The 12023-nt window shown below is 44.0% G+C and overlaps 1 protein-coding gene across 4 annotated transcripts in view; it reads left to right on the top strand.

The window, feature by feature from the left end:
- The window catches only part of RUSC2 (RUN and SH3 domain containing 2), a 77827-nt gene that overhangs the window by 2704 nt on the left and 63100 nt on the right, over positions 1-12023 (top strand). The window lies entirely within an intron of this gene.

Raw genomic sequence — 12023 nt, 5'->3', positions numbered from 1 at the left:
TTGGACTTGGGAGCCTCAGTCAGGAGAGTCTCTTTGCGGAACCCTTATGCTGTCTAACCCCACCCCCACCCCCACCCGGCCCATTGCGTTTGTTTCTGTAGCAACTTCCATGTGGCCGCTGTTTATGTTGTTTGGTGGTGGCGCTGGGAGGGGACCAGGGCTGGAGCTACGGAAATTCTCCTTTCATATATATATATAGTTAGCCAGAGGGAACCCATCGAGAGGGACAGAAAGATACCCGCAGGGAGTCGGGCGGTGGCGCAGCAGGTTAAGAGCACGTGGCGCAAAGCGCAGGGACCGGTGTAAGGATCCCGGTTCGAGCCCCCGGCTCCCCACCTGCCCGGGAGTCACTACACAGGCGGTGAAGCAGGTCTGCAGGTGTCTGTCTTTCTCTCCCCCTCTGTCTTCCCCTCCTCTCTCCATTTCTCTCTGTCCTATCCGACAACAACAACAGCAACAATAATAACTACAACAAGGGCACCAAAAGGGAATAAATAAATAAATAAATAAATATTTAAAAAATCTTTAGAATAATAAAAAAAGACACCCGCAGCACTGCTTCAGCACCCGCAAGGCTTGGCCCCAGCAGGTGAGGAAACAGGGGCTTGAACCCAGGGCCGTGCTCGCTGTAACACGTGCGCTCAACCCTGTGTGCCACCACAAGGCCCGGGGAGAGTCTTACTGCTTGGCGCCTCGGAGCCTGGCCAGATAATCTCAAAGACCTTTGCCAGGTGACCAGGACTGTTTGCCACAAAGACTGACTGCTCCCTCTGAGGACACTTTCTGGAAGCCAGCCACAACCTTCACACTTTGCAAGCTGTAGGACGAGTGGGAGGGTTGAAGGGCCGCGCTATTTTACTGTGTATTTTTGGTGTGTTTTTAATATTTTATTTGTCTTAATGACAGGTAGAGAGAGAGGGGAGGGAGACCAGCGCACTGCTCAGCTCTGCTTTATGGTGGGGCTGGGGATCGAAGCTGGGACCTTGGAGCCTCAGGCATGAAAGTCTCCCAGCCCCACTTTACTGTTTGGCTCCCTCTCCCCGCAGCGCACCACCGAGGCTGCAGGCGAGCGAGGTGACAGACGTGCAGGACTCCTGAGTGTCTGTGTGGTGCCAGCACGGAGGGCCAGACGGGTTACCACCATGTGCACGGTGTCAGACACCCAGGAACACAGCCTTGTAGGGGTGGAGTTCTTGGAGAACAGAGAAGCTCAAGCCTGTGCCGATTCCTAGGAGGATTATTATCTGAACGGATTTCATTTCCTGAAGGCAAGACAGAGTTCGAAGGCCTTCGTGTTGGGCCCGAGTCCCGTGGGGAAGTAGATGCGATTCAGAGTATTAGCAAGTAAAACAGAGTATTAGTAAAACCCATGATGAAGCAGGTTTCTTAGGCAGCTTTTTAAAGGGTTCAGGGCTGGTGTGACTTAGGGGGGTGAAGAGAGCACTGGCGCTCCTCTGTCTGTGCTGTTGTGTGGCTGTGGGGCGCTCACCACCAGGGTTTCTCTTCTGCTGTCAGTCAGGTCAAATTTTTATTTCTTCGAACTTTTATATTGAATTTTTTTTAATTTTAATTTTTTATATTTATTTATTTTCCCTTTTGTTACCCTTGTCATTATTTTTGTTGTAGTTATTATTGTTATTATTGATTTTGTCATGGTTAGATAGCACAGAGAGAAATGGAGAGAGGAGGGGAAGACAGAGAGGAGGAGAGAAAGACAGACACCTGCAGACCTGCTTCACTGCCTGTGAAGCAACCCCCCTTCAGGTGGGGAGCTGGGGGCTTGAACTGGGTCCTTATGCAGGTCCCCGTGCTTTGCTCCATATGTGCTTAACCCACTGCGCTACCGCCAGGACCCCTAACCAACACATTTTTAATGCATTTTTTCTACTTTTCCCTGACCAGGAACCCTTCAGTAACCCCAAGAGATTATGGATTATTTTATTTCTCTTCTCTTCACTTTCAGTACTTCAAAATGATGGCAGGTAAAATACAGGATGCTGCAGGGAGTCGGGCAGTAGCGCAACAGGTTAAGTGCACAGTGGCACAAAGAATCCAGTTGGAGCCCCCAGCTCCCCACCTGCAGGGGAGTCACTTCACAGGCGGTGAAGCAGGTCTGCAGGTGTCTATCTTTCTCTCCCCCTCTCTGCCTTCCCCTCCTCTCTCCATTTCTCTCTGTCCTATCCAACAACGATGACATCAATAACAGCAACAATAGTAACTACAACAACAATAATAAAAAAAAAAGGGGCGACAAAAGGGAAAATAAATATAAAAAACACAGGATGCAGGGGAAGAGAGGTTGTTCAGTTGTAGGGCACCTGCCTTACATACATATGGACCCGGGTCCCTCAGCACACCACTTAAGAGCAACAAAGGGAGTCGGGCGGTAGCGCAGTGGGTTAAGCGCATGTGGCGCAAAGCGGTGAAGCAGATCTGCAGGTGTCTGTCTTTCTCTCTCCCCTCTCTGTCTTCCCCGCCTCTCTCCATTTCTCTGTCCTATCCAACAACAATGACATGAGTGATAACTACAACAATGAAAAAATAAGGGCAACAAAAAGGAATAAATAAATATTCTTAATTTTTTTTTTAATTAAGTTTTAGGTAAACAACAGGGTGGGTGCCTGCATTTTTATTTGCTAAATGTAGCGACCTTAGTTCTTGGAGAGGCTTATGTGTTCGATTCTCCTCTGTGCATATTTAGGACAGCAACTCAGGGTTTTTCTGTTACTCATCCACAGTGACTGAGCGCCCTATTCAGAGTCACTTGACAGCTCTGGCTCACTACCTGTGAGGGGAAGGGCAATTTCCAGTGTTGATGTTGCATAGAAAACACCCACTCAAACATAGCCATATGGTATCGTGGTTCCTGTCAAGTGAGTTCGTCATGCAAATTGAGCAGAGTTCAGTGGCCAGATACCCCATGGCTCTGAGGGAAGACTGGTGAGGAGGGCTGTAAGAGTCTCATGGAAGAGTGCAATCTCGTCCCCAAATCTTTCTTGCTGCTCACTTACTGTTTCTGCGAGTGGGTGATCAAGTAGACAGAGAGCATAGAACGCAGCATTTTAATCATTCTCAGGTGTGTACTCCAGCGGCATCTAGAGCCTTGACACTGTCCTGCAGTTACCTCAAGCATCTGTCTCCAGACTATTTCATCTTTTCAGACTGAAGCTCCACACTCATTAAACGGTAATCCCCTCCTCCCTCAGCCCTGACAGCCGCCACCCTACATCTTTCTATGTGACTGTGCCGACTTTTGGAGCTTCTTATAAGTTGAATCATCTTTCTCACTCCTCCTCCCCTCCCTCCCTTCCCTCTCTCCTTTTTGTGGCACCAGGACCTCACACATTTATGACGTCATCGCTCTCAGTCTGGCTTTTTAAATTTATTTATTTTTCATTAGAGAACACAGCCCCAGGGCTTCTCCTGGTATTTTTACTTTACTCGGGCTTAAACCTGGGTCGTGTCAAGGCATGCACCCTACCTGGCAAACTATCTTCTAGCCCAATCCTACTGTTTTTTTCCCCTCTTAATTCATTAATTTTACCGGGACATTACTCAGCTCTGGCTTATGGTGATTCTGGGGATTGAACCTGGGTCATTCAGAGCCTCAGGCATGAATGTCTTTTTGTGTAACCATTATGCTATACCCTCAGGCCTTTTTCTCTTTTTTTTGAAGAGGGACCAGAGAGACACCACAGGATACCCCACTATTCATGGGGTGGCCCTGCTGCTGTCCACAATATTGCCATGTGCTGCCAGGGTGATTATGGTGACACAGAGCTGTATAGAGTGAGCTGTCTCCTGGCCCTGGGATTTTTCTCTTTGTGATTTGTTTATTTCACTTAACGTGTCTTCAGGGATCATCCATCCATGTGGTAACTACATTCCCTTCATTTTTAAAGCCTAGTAATATTCCTTGTAGGTATATGTGATATTCTGTGTCTTCCCTTGATGGACACCTGGGTTGCTTCCACTTGTTGGCTATTGTGATAAATGTTACTGTGAACATGGACATACAAATGCCTGTCTCTGCTTTCAGTTCTTTCTTTTTTAAAAAACATTAAGCAGTATCGTTAAACAAATATTTTTAGTTACCTTTATTTATTGGATAGAGACAGCCAGAAAGCGAGAGAAAAGGGGAGAAGAGAGACAGGGAGACTCGTCAGCCCTGCTTCACCACTCACAAAGTTTGCCCCCTGCAGGTGGGGCCCAGGGTGGTCCTTGTAATATTTGCACTCAGCCAGGTGCTCCACGACCCAGCCCCTCTGCTTTCAGTTCTTTTGAGTATATCTTGAAATGAAATTCCTGAATCGTAGAGTAGTTCTTCTTAATTTTTTTTGAACAACTGCCATACTGTTTTCCATAGTGCCTGTATCATTTTGCATTCCCAGCAACAATAAAGAAACATTCCAGCTTTTCAGTATCCTTGCCAACACTTATTTTCAAAAAGTAGTAGTCATCCTAATGGGTGTGGAGTGGTATCTCATTGTGGCTTCTATTTGCATTTCTCTGGTGAGCTAGTAATAATGCTGGGCTTCTCTTCATGAGCTTATAGGATAAATGTGTATTGAAATCTTTTGCCTCTTTTTAAATTGGTTTATAGGCCTTTCTGTTCTTGAATTTGTAGTTCTTTACTTGTTATGGGTCAGAGTCACTTAGCAGATACCAGATTCGTATCTGGTTCATTGTGGAAGTTGACATGTGGATGCATCCATATACATATAAATATATATCATTTTCTTGGGGGTGATTTGCATGGCAGTTATTATATTGACATGTTGGTACAGTCTCTGATCTCTTGTACCTCTCTGTGATTGCTGTCTACACACCTCTGCCACCAGCAGACCAGGCCCCTCTTCCCCATCGTGTGCCGGCGCCCTCCCCTTCCCCCCTCCCTAGCTCCAGAGCCTTCTGCTTTTGCTGTAATGCACCCAATTCAAGCCTCACTCCTTTCTTCCTTGTCTTCTTAAACACCACCTATAGTTGAGAGCATCTAGTATTCAGAACACTACTCAACCATCAGAAATGATAAAATATTCTCCTTTTCCATATCTTAGATGGAACTTGAAGGAAGCACACTAGACTTTCCTGTCTAAGGTTCAGGGATCCCAGGCACCACCACCGAACCAGTCTCCTGGCCTTTCTTTCTTTTTATATTTATTTATTTATTCCCTTTTGTTGCCCTTGTTATTTTATTGTTGTAGTTATGATTGATGTCGTTGTTGTTGGATAGGACAGAGAGAAATGGAGAGAGGAGGGGAAGACAGAGAGGGGGAGAGAAAGATAGACACCTGCAGACCTGCTTCACCGCTTGTGAAGCGACTCCCCTGCAGGTGGGGAGCTGGGGACTCAAACCATGATCCTTTTGCCGGTCCTTGCTCTTTGCGCCACCTGCACTTAACCCACGGCACTACCGCCCGACTCCCTCTCTTGGTCTGTCTATATCTCTCTCTAATAAATAAGTCAGTCTTTTCTCAAAATCTTTGTAGATTTAGATTTATTAGTTAGATAATCTTTTCTCTAGGGAGATGAGGCCGTGAGCTCTGAAATAATCTGCTGTGTTTTTTACTTCTTTTGTGAGGGTCTGTGGTCAAGGACAGTGGATTGTTGACTGTGTGGAGAGAAAAACAGGGTCGGTCAAACTCTAGCTAGAATTTATTCTCGAGTCCAAAGTCTCTGCCTAACTTGTTTATCTTTGCTAAAATCTATATTTGACTCCTTTATCTGCTTTTATATTTTAGTACTTCCCTTTCTTTTCTTATATAGTTCTTTTTAGAAAATATAACCTTAAATTTAGTGTGCTTAGTTAAAAAATGGAAAATCATTTTTATCTGTGCTCAGGTATAAAAAAGAGAGAGCACAGAACATTCTAAAGTCAGTGTAGACAGGATTTAGATGGCACCAAGGGGAAAAAGAAGTAGAAGCTCAAGGAACAAGTTGGCAGCCTGCTGATCCCTTATTTCCTGGAGTTTTTCTCTTCCATAATGTACTTGGCTTGCCATTTGAAATACGTTTATTTAAGGATCTAACCAAACTTTATTATGTAGACAAACCATTCCCTAAAGGTTCTGGGTAACTCGAGTTTTTCTACAAGATTAATTATTTCCTTCTAAATATCTCCCCAAACACAATGATTTAAACATTTCTGCCCCATTTATGTACTGGTGTATAACAGTGACCCCCAAAATCAAACAGGGAGGGAGGGGCGGGGCGTGGGGGACCAGCTCTACTTGGGAGGCACAGAGTTTGCATGCCTGAAGCTCCTGCTTCACTGAACTGGCTGCCTGTGTGCTCCGGCCTCATATGTGCTGGCTTGATGTTTTGGCTTTTCTCTCTCTTTATTTTATTTATTTATTTAGCCACTAGGGTTATCACTGGGGTTGTTTGGTGCCTGCACTATGTTCCACCGCTCCCCGTGACTGTTTTTTCCTTTTGTTTTTTTCTTTCTGCTTTTATGTGACAGAGAAATTGAGAAGGGGAAGGAGAAATAGAGAGGGAGAGAGAAAGATGTCCATCTGCAGAACTACTTCACCACTCGTGAAGCAGCCTCCTGACAGGCGGAGAGTGGGGGGCTTGAACCCCGGTCCTTACTCATGGTGGTAAGAGTGCTTAACCGGATGCACCATCTTTCTCTTCATGAAGTTCTATGTACATATCTCATGAGAAATAAATGAGAGAAATCCTTCAAAGAGAAAACAAAGATTCATTGTGAACTGGCAAGGTGGGGTTTTTGCAGTTCCAAAAGAGTTTGGTTCACGAGGTTTAGTTCAGTGAGAGAAACTGTGACAGAAAAGGGCAAAGTAAAGTAACGGATGCTGCTATAAGGGCTGCAGTCAGAGAGCCAGAAGGTCTGGCTGAGTGGCTGCTCTAATCAACAGATTTTGCTCTGTGGATGAGACCGCTTGATGCTGGCAGGAGATGCCATCCAGTTAGGACTTGTCTAGCTAGAGAGGAGAAATCTGTGCCAAGCTTCATAGCTTCTAAGGACAAGCTGAGTCTCTTCTTAGGGACTAATGGCAGCTGGTGACTTGAGTCTAGCTAATACTCGAAGTGCTTTTCTGAGAATCCTTGCGCTCTTAAGAATAATGCTGTATCTATTCCACCTGTGCTCTCTGAATAGCGCAATAGCCTGGATGATGAGCGTGGTTTGGTTTTCTTTTTTCATTTTTATTATCTTTATTTATTTATCAGATAGAGGCAGTCAGAAATTGAGAGGGTAGGGGGAGATAGAGAGGGAGAGAGACAGAGAGACACCTGCAGCACTGCTTCACCACTTGTGAAGCTTTCCCCCTGCAGGTGGGGACTGAGGGCTTGAACCTGTGTCCTTGTGCACTGTAACATGTGCGGCCCCCTCGCCCCCCCCCATGTTTACTGAGTATTTAAAACCCATTGCTCAAAAAGGGGGCGGGGAAAGAGATTTACTTCAAAATATTACCACAGCCCGTGGCCAGGGAGGTGGCTTAGTAGCATCACTTGCATGCCTCAAGTCCTGGACTTGATCCTGGACACCATGGATGGCGAAGCAATACTCCTCCAATCTTGGTCTTTCTCTCTCATGCATGAGGTTCTGAAGTCCTAGGTTCAGTCCCCCGCTTCACCATAAACTAGAGCTGATAAGTGTTGTAGTTTAAAAAAACAAAAACATAAATAAGTTTTTTTTTAAATTGCCATTCATTGACAATATGCCTAATCACTCAAGAGCTCTAAGGGAGATATACTAGGAGATCATGTAATGTTCTCATGTTTGTTGACAACATCCATTCTTCAATCCATGCATCAAGAAACATTCTTTTTTCACTTTCCAGTCTTATTAAGAAATACATTCTGTAGTGCCTGTGGGGTTGTCTCGGTGGTAGAGTGCAGGACTTGAATACCTGAGGGTCTGAGTTCAGTCTCTGCCACCACTTACTGTGGAGTAATGCTCTGGTTGTCTTTAAGATACATACATCTTAGTGGCCAGGTGATGGCGCACCTAGGTGAGCACATACACTACAGTGCACAAGGACCTGGGTTCAAGCCCCTGGTCCCCACCTGCAGGGGGAAAGCTTCACAAGTGATAAAATAGGGTTGCAGGTATTTCTCTGTCTCTCACCCTCTCTATCTCCCTCCTCGCAATTTCTGTCTCTATACAAGAATAAATAATTATATTTTAAAATGTTTTATAAAATAAATTTAAGATACATATATCTTATAAGGCTATAGCTGCCTTAGATAGTGGTGCTCTACCATTATGATGCATCTACCCAAAGCAGATTGTAAATCTGGAAAAGGTACACTGCTGTAGATGCCATAAAATTATTTATGAGGGGCCCAGAAATAGCTCACCCAATTGAACGTTCATTTTAGTGTGTGCGAAGCTCTGGGCTCAGTCCCCAGCCCCGCATGGGAATACCATGGACAGCGCCATGGATGGAGTAACAGTGCTTTAGTGCTTCTTGTTTGTCACCAGAACACTACTCAGCTCTGGCTTATGGTGGCGGTGCAGGGATTGAACCTGGACTTCGGACTCGTCCTCTTTTTCCTCTGTCTGTCTTGCCCTTCCTTCTGTCTGTGTCTGTGTCTGTGTCTGTGTATGTTTTTTAGTGAACCTGGGAAGCTGCTGGGTGATGTCATGTATGCCTGAGGCCCTTGGTTCATTCTCTAGTGCCACATAAAGTAAATTAATGGAACCCCTATAGAAAATAATTTGGAGAGTCCTCAGAGTATTTCTAAAATGTACCTACCATACAGTCCAGCAATTCTTCTCCAAGATAACCGTCCAAAAATCACAGAAATACTTAACTGAAGAGCTCTGTGCGCACCTGTGTACATTGTGTACATTGCGGCACTATTTGCAATAGCTAGAATTTAGAAACAACCCAAGTGTCCAATGACAGATGAGTAGTTAAGGAAGTCATGATACGCACGCATACAGAAACACGCACATACTCATTCTGGACTACTAGTCAACTATAGGAAATGATGCTACATCCTGGATGGAATTTGAAGGAATCATGTTAAGTCAAATAAGATAGAAGGAGAAGAGCAAATACTGGATGACTTCATTCATAGGTGGAACTTAAGGAACAAAGAGAGGGAAAATAGAGATAAAACTTTATCGAGAGGCCAGAGAAATAGCTCCCTTGGGTAGTATACTGCTTTTCCATGTCCAGGCCCCATATTCAAGCCAGGTCCCCAGTGCATTGAAGGAAGCTTTGATGCTGTGGAGTATCTCTGTCTCTCTCTCTCTGCTTCTCTGTCTCTTTCTAAAAGCAAAACAGAACAAACTAACTAGATGTGTCTGTTGAAGCAGATCCAAGGACTCAACAGGGAGCATGCAGGAGGGGACTAAAAAAGACAGGAGGGACCCTGTTTTCTGTAATGGAGGAAGATGACAAGTTGAACACCTTTGACAACAGCTTTATACATAATCATCCCTCCAATAAAGTTATTTTTAAAAGTGAATGGGACTTAGTAGTGCAAAGAGCAAGGATGGATGCAAGGATCCTGGCTCAAGCCCCCGGCTCCCCACCTGCAGTGAGGGTCACTTCACAAGCAGTGAAGCAGATCTGCAGGTGTCTGTCTTTCTCTCCCCTTCTCTGTCTTCCCTCCTCTCTTGATTTCTCTCTGTCCTATCCAACATCAGTAGCAGCAACAACAATAATAATGGGAAAAAAAAAGTTGCCAGGAGCAGTGGATTTGTAGTGCTGGCACCAAAGCCCCAGCGATAGCCCTGGAAGCAAAAAAGAGAGAGAGAGAGAGAAAGAGAAAAAGAAAGAAAGAAAAAAGAAAGAAAGAAAAAAGAAAGAGTCCGACTTCATTATCATTTTAAGAGATGGCTATAGCCCCCAGATCTCAGTGGCCCACCGTCCTGCCAGCCCCCTGACCTCATCTTACCCTCTGGGGACTGTGCTCGTTCTCTGATCTCTGTAGCAGCCAACCTTATACACCCATGCAGTTTCCACTTACTCAATCTGCTGTTCACTCCTCCCCCCGTTTTAAAAATTTATTTATTTCGGATAGAGACAGAAATTGAGATGGAAGGGAGGGAGGGAGAGAAAAAGCAAACAAATAAATAAATAATAAACACCTGAAGCACTGCTTTACTGCTCACGGAGCTTCCCTCATGCAGGTGGGGACCAGGGGCTTGAACCCAGGTCCACACTCATTGTATATGTGCCATCAACCGGGTGTGACACGCCCAGCCCCAGTCCATTCACTTCTGAACCATTTCTTAAATGCATTTCCTGCCGCAGTCCTCATGTCGTTTGTGTCCGGATCACTAAAGAAGCGATGGTTGTCAAATATGGGCACTTCTATTCACTCTGGATTTTCTGAATTTCTGCAGTGTCTGTTGTGATTTCTCCTCTTTCATTTACTATCCGATTTATTTGGGTCTTCTCCCTTTTTTGTTTTGTGAGTCTGGCTAAAGGTTTGTCGATTTTGTTTACTCTTTCGAAGAACCAACATTTACTTTCATTGATCTTTTGTATGGTTTTCCTATTCTCAATGTTATTTATTTCTGCCCTAACTTTAGTAATTTCTGTCCTTCTGGTTGCTTTAGGATTCCTTTGTTGTTCTTCTTCTAGGTCTTTAAGCTGTGCAATCAGGCTGTTTATTTGTGCCTTTTCTTGTTTCCTAATGTGTGCTTGTATAGCTATGAACTTCCCTCTTAGGACTGCTTTAGCTGTGTCCCAAATATTTTGATAGCTTGTGTCTTCATTTTCATTGAACTCTCGAAACATTTTGATTTCTTCCTTGATTTCCTCTTTGACCCAGAAGTTGTTAAGAAGTGTACTGTTGAGCTTCCACATTTTGAGACTGTTACTAATCTTTTGTTGATTGTTAAGTGTTAGTTTCATTCCACTGTGGTCTGAGAAGATGCTTGGGATGATTTCAATGCTCTTGAATTGGCTGATGCTGTCTTTGTGGCCTAACATATGGTCTATCCTTGAGAATGACCCATGTGGATTTTAGTAAAATGTGTATTCCAGTTTCTTGGGATGAATGACTCTGAAAATATCCAATAGTTCTAGTTTATCTATCTCTTCATTTAGCTCCCTTATGTCTTTATTGATTTTCTGCCTGGATGATCTGTCAAGTTGAGATAGTGGGGTGTTGAAGTCCCCTACTATGATTGTGTTACTGTTAATATATTGCAGTAGCTCTTTCAGTAGAAGTTTGATGTATTTAGATGGCTTCTCATTGGGTGCATAGATATTAATAATTGTTAAGTCCTCTTGATTGACTGATCCTCTGAGCATTAAGTAGTGTCCATTCCTATATTTTTTAATCTTATCTATTTTAAAGTCTATCATGTCAGATATGAGAATAGCTGTTCCTGCCCTTTTTTGTGGGCCATTGGCTTGAATGATAGTTTTCCATCCTTTCACTTTAAGTCTGTGTTTGTCTTGTTGAGTTAGGTGAGTTTCCTGTAGACAACATATTGTTGGGTTGTGTTTTCTGATCCATCTTCCTACTCTGTGTCTTTTAATAGGTGAATTCAGGCCATTGACATTTATTGATATCAAAGATTAAAGATATTTTAATGCCATTCTTGTAGAGTTTTAGAGTGTTTTGATATATGTCCTATTTGTGGTGGTCTGGTTGTTCATAGGAGACCTTTCAGAACTTCTTTCAGGGCAGGTTTGGTGATGGTTGCTTCCTTCAACTGTTGCTTGTCTGAGAAGGTTTTGATGCTTCCATCTAGTCTGAATGACAATCTAGCAGGATATAGTATTCTTGGCTGAAAGCCTTTCTCATTGAGCACTCGATAGATATCTTGCCATTCTCTTCTGGCCTGTAGTGTTTGTATGGAGAAGTCTGCTGCTAATCTTATGGGTTTTCCTTTGTAGGTGACTCTTTGTTTTTCTCTTGCAGCCTTGAGGATCCTTTCTTTATCCTTATTCCTTTCCAATCTAAGTATGACATGTCTTGGTGTCTTTAGGTCTGGGTTAATTCTGTTTGGGACCCTCTGGGCTTCTTGAATCTTTATGTCTTTGGTGTTGTTTAGACTAGAGAAATTTTCAGCTATTATGGCCTGG

The sequence above is a fragment of the Erinaceus europaeus genome, chromosome 10 (genome assembly GCF_950295315.1).
Source record: "Erinaceus europaeus chromosome 10, mEriEur2.1, whole genome shotgun sequence".
Classification (NCBI taxonomy): domain Eukaryota; kingdom Metazoa; phylum Chordata; class Mammalia; order Eulipotyphla; family Erinaceidae; genus Erinaceus; species Erinaceus europaeus.
Note: the sequence above shows the minus strand (reverse complement) of the source record. Positions and strands in the feature narration are given on the sequence as shown.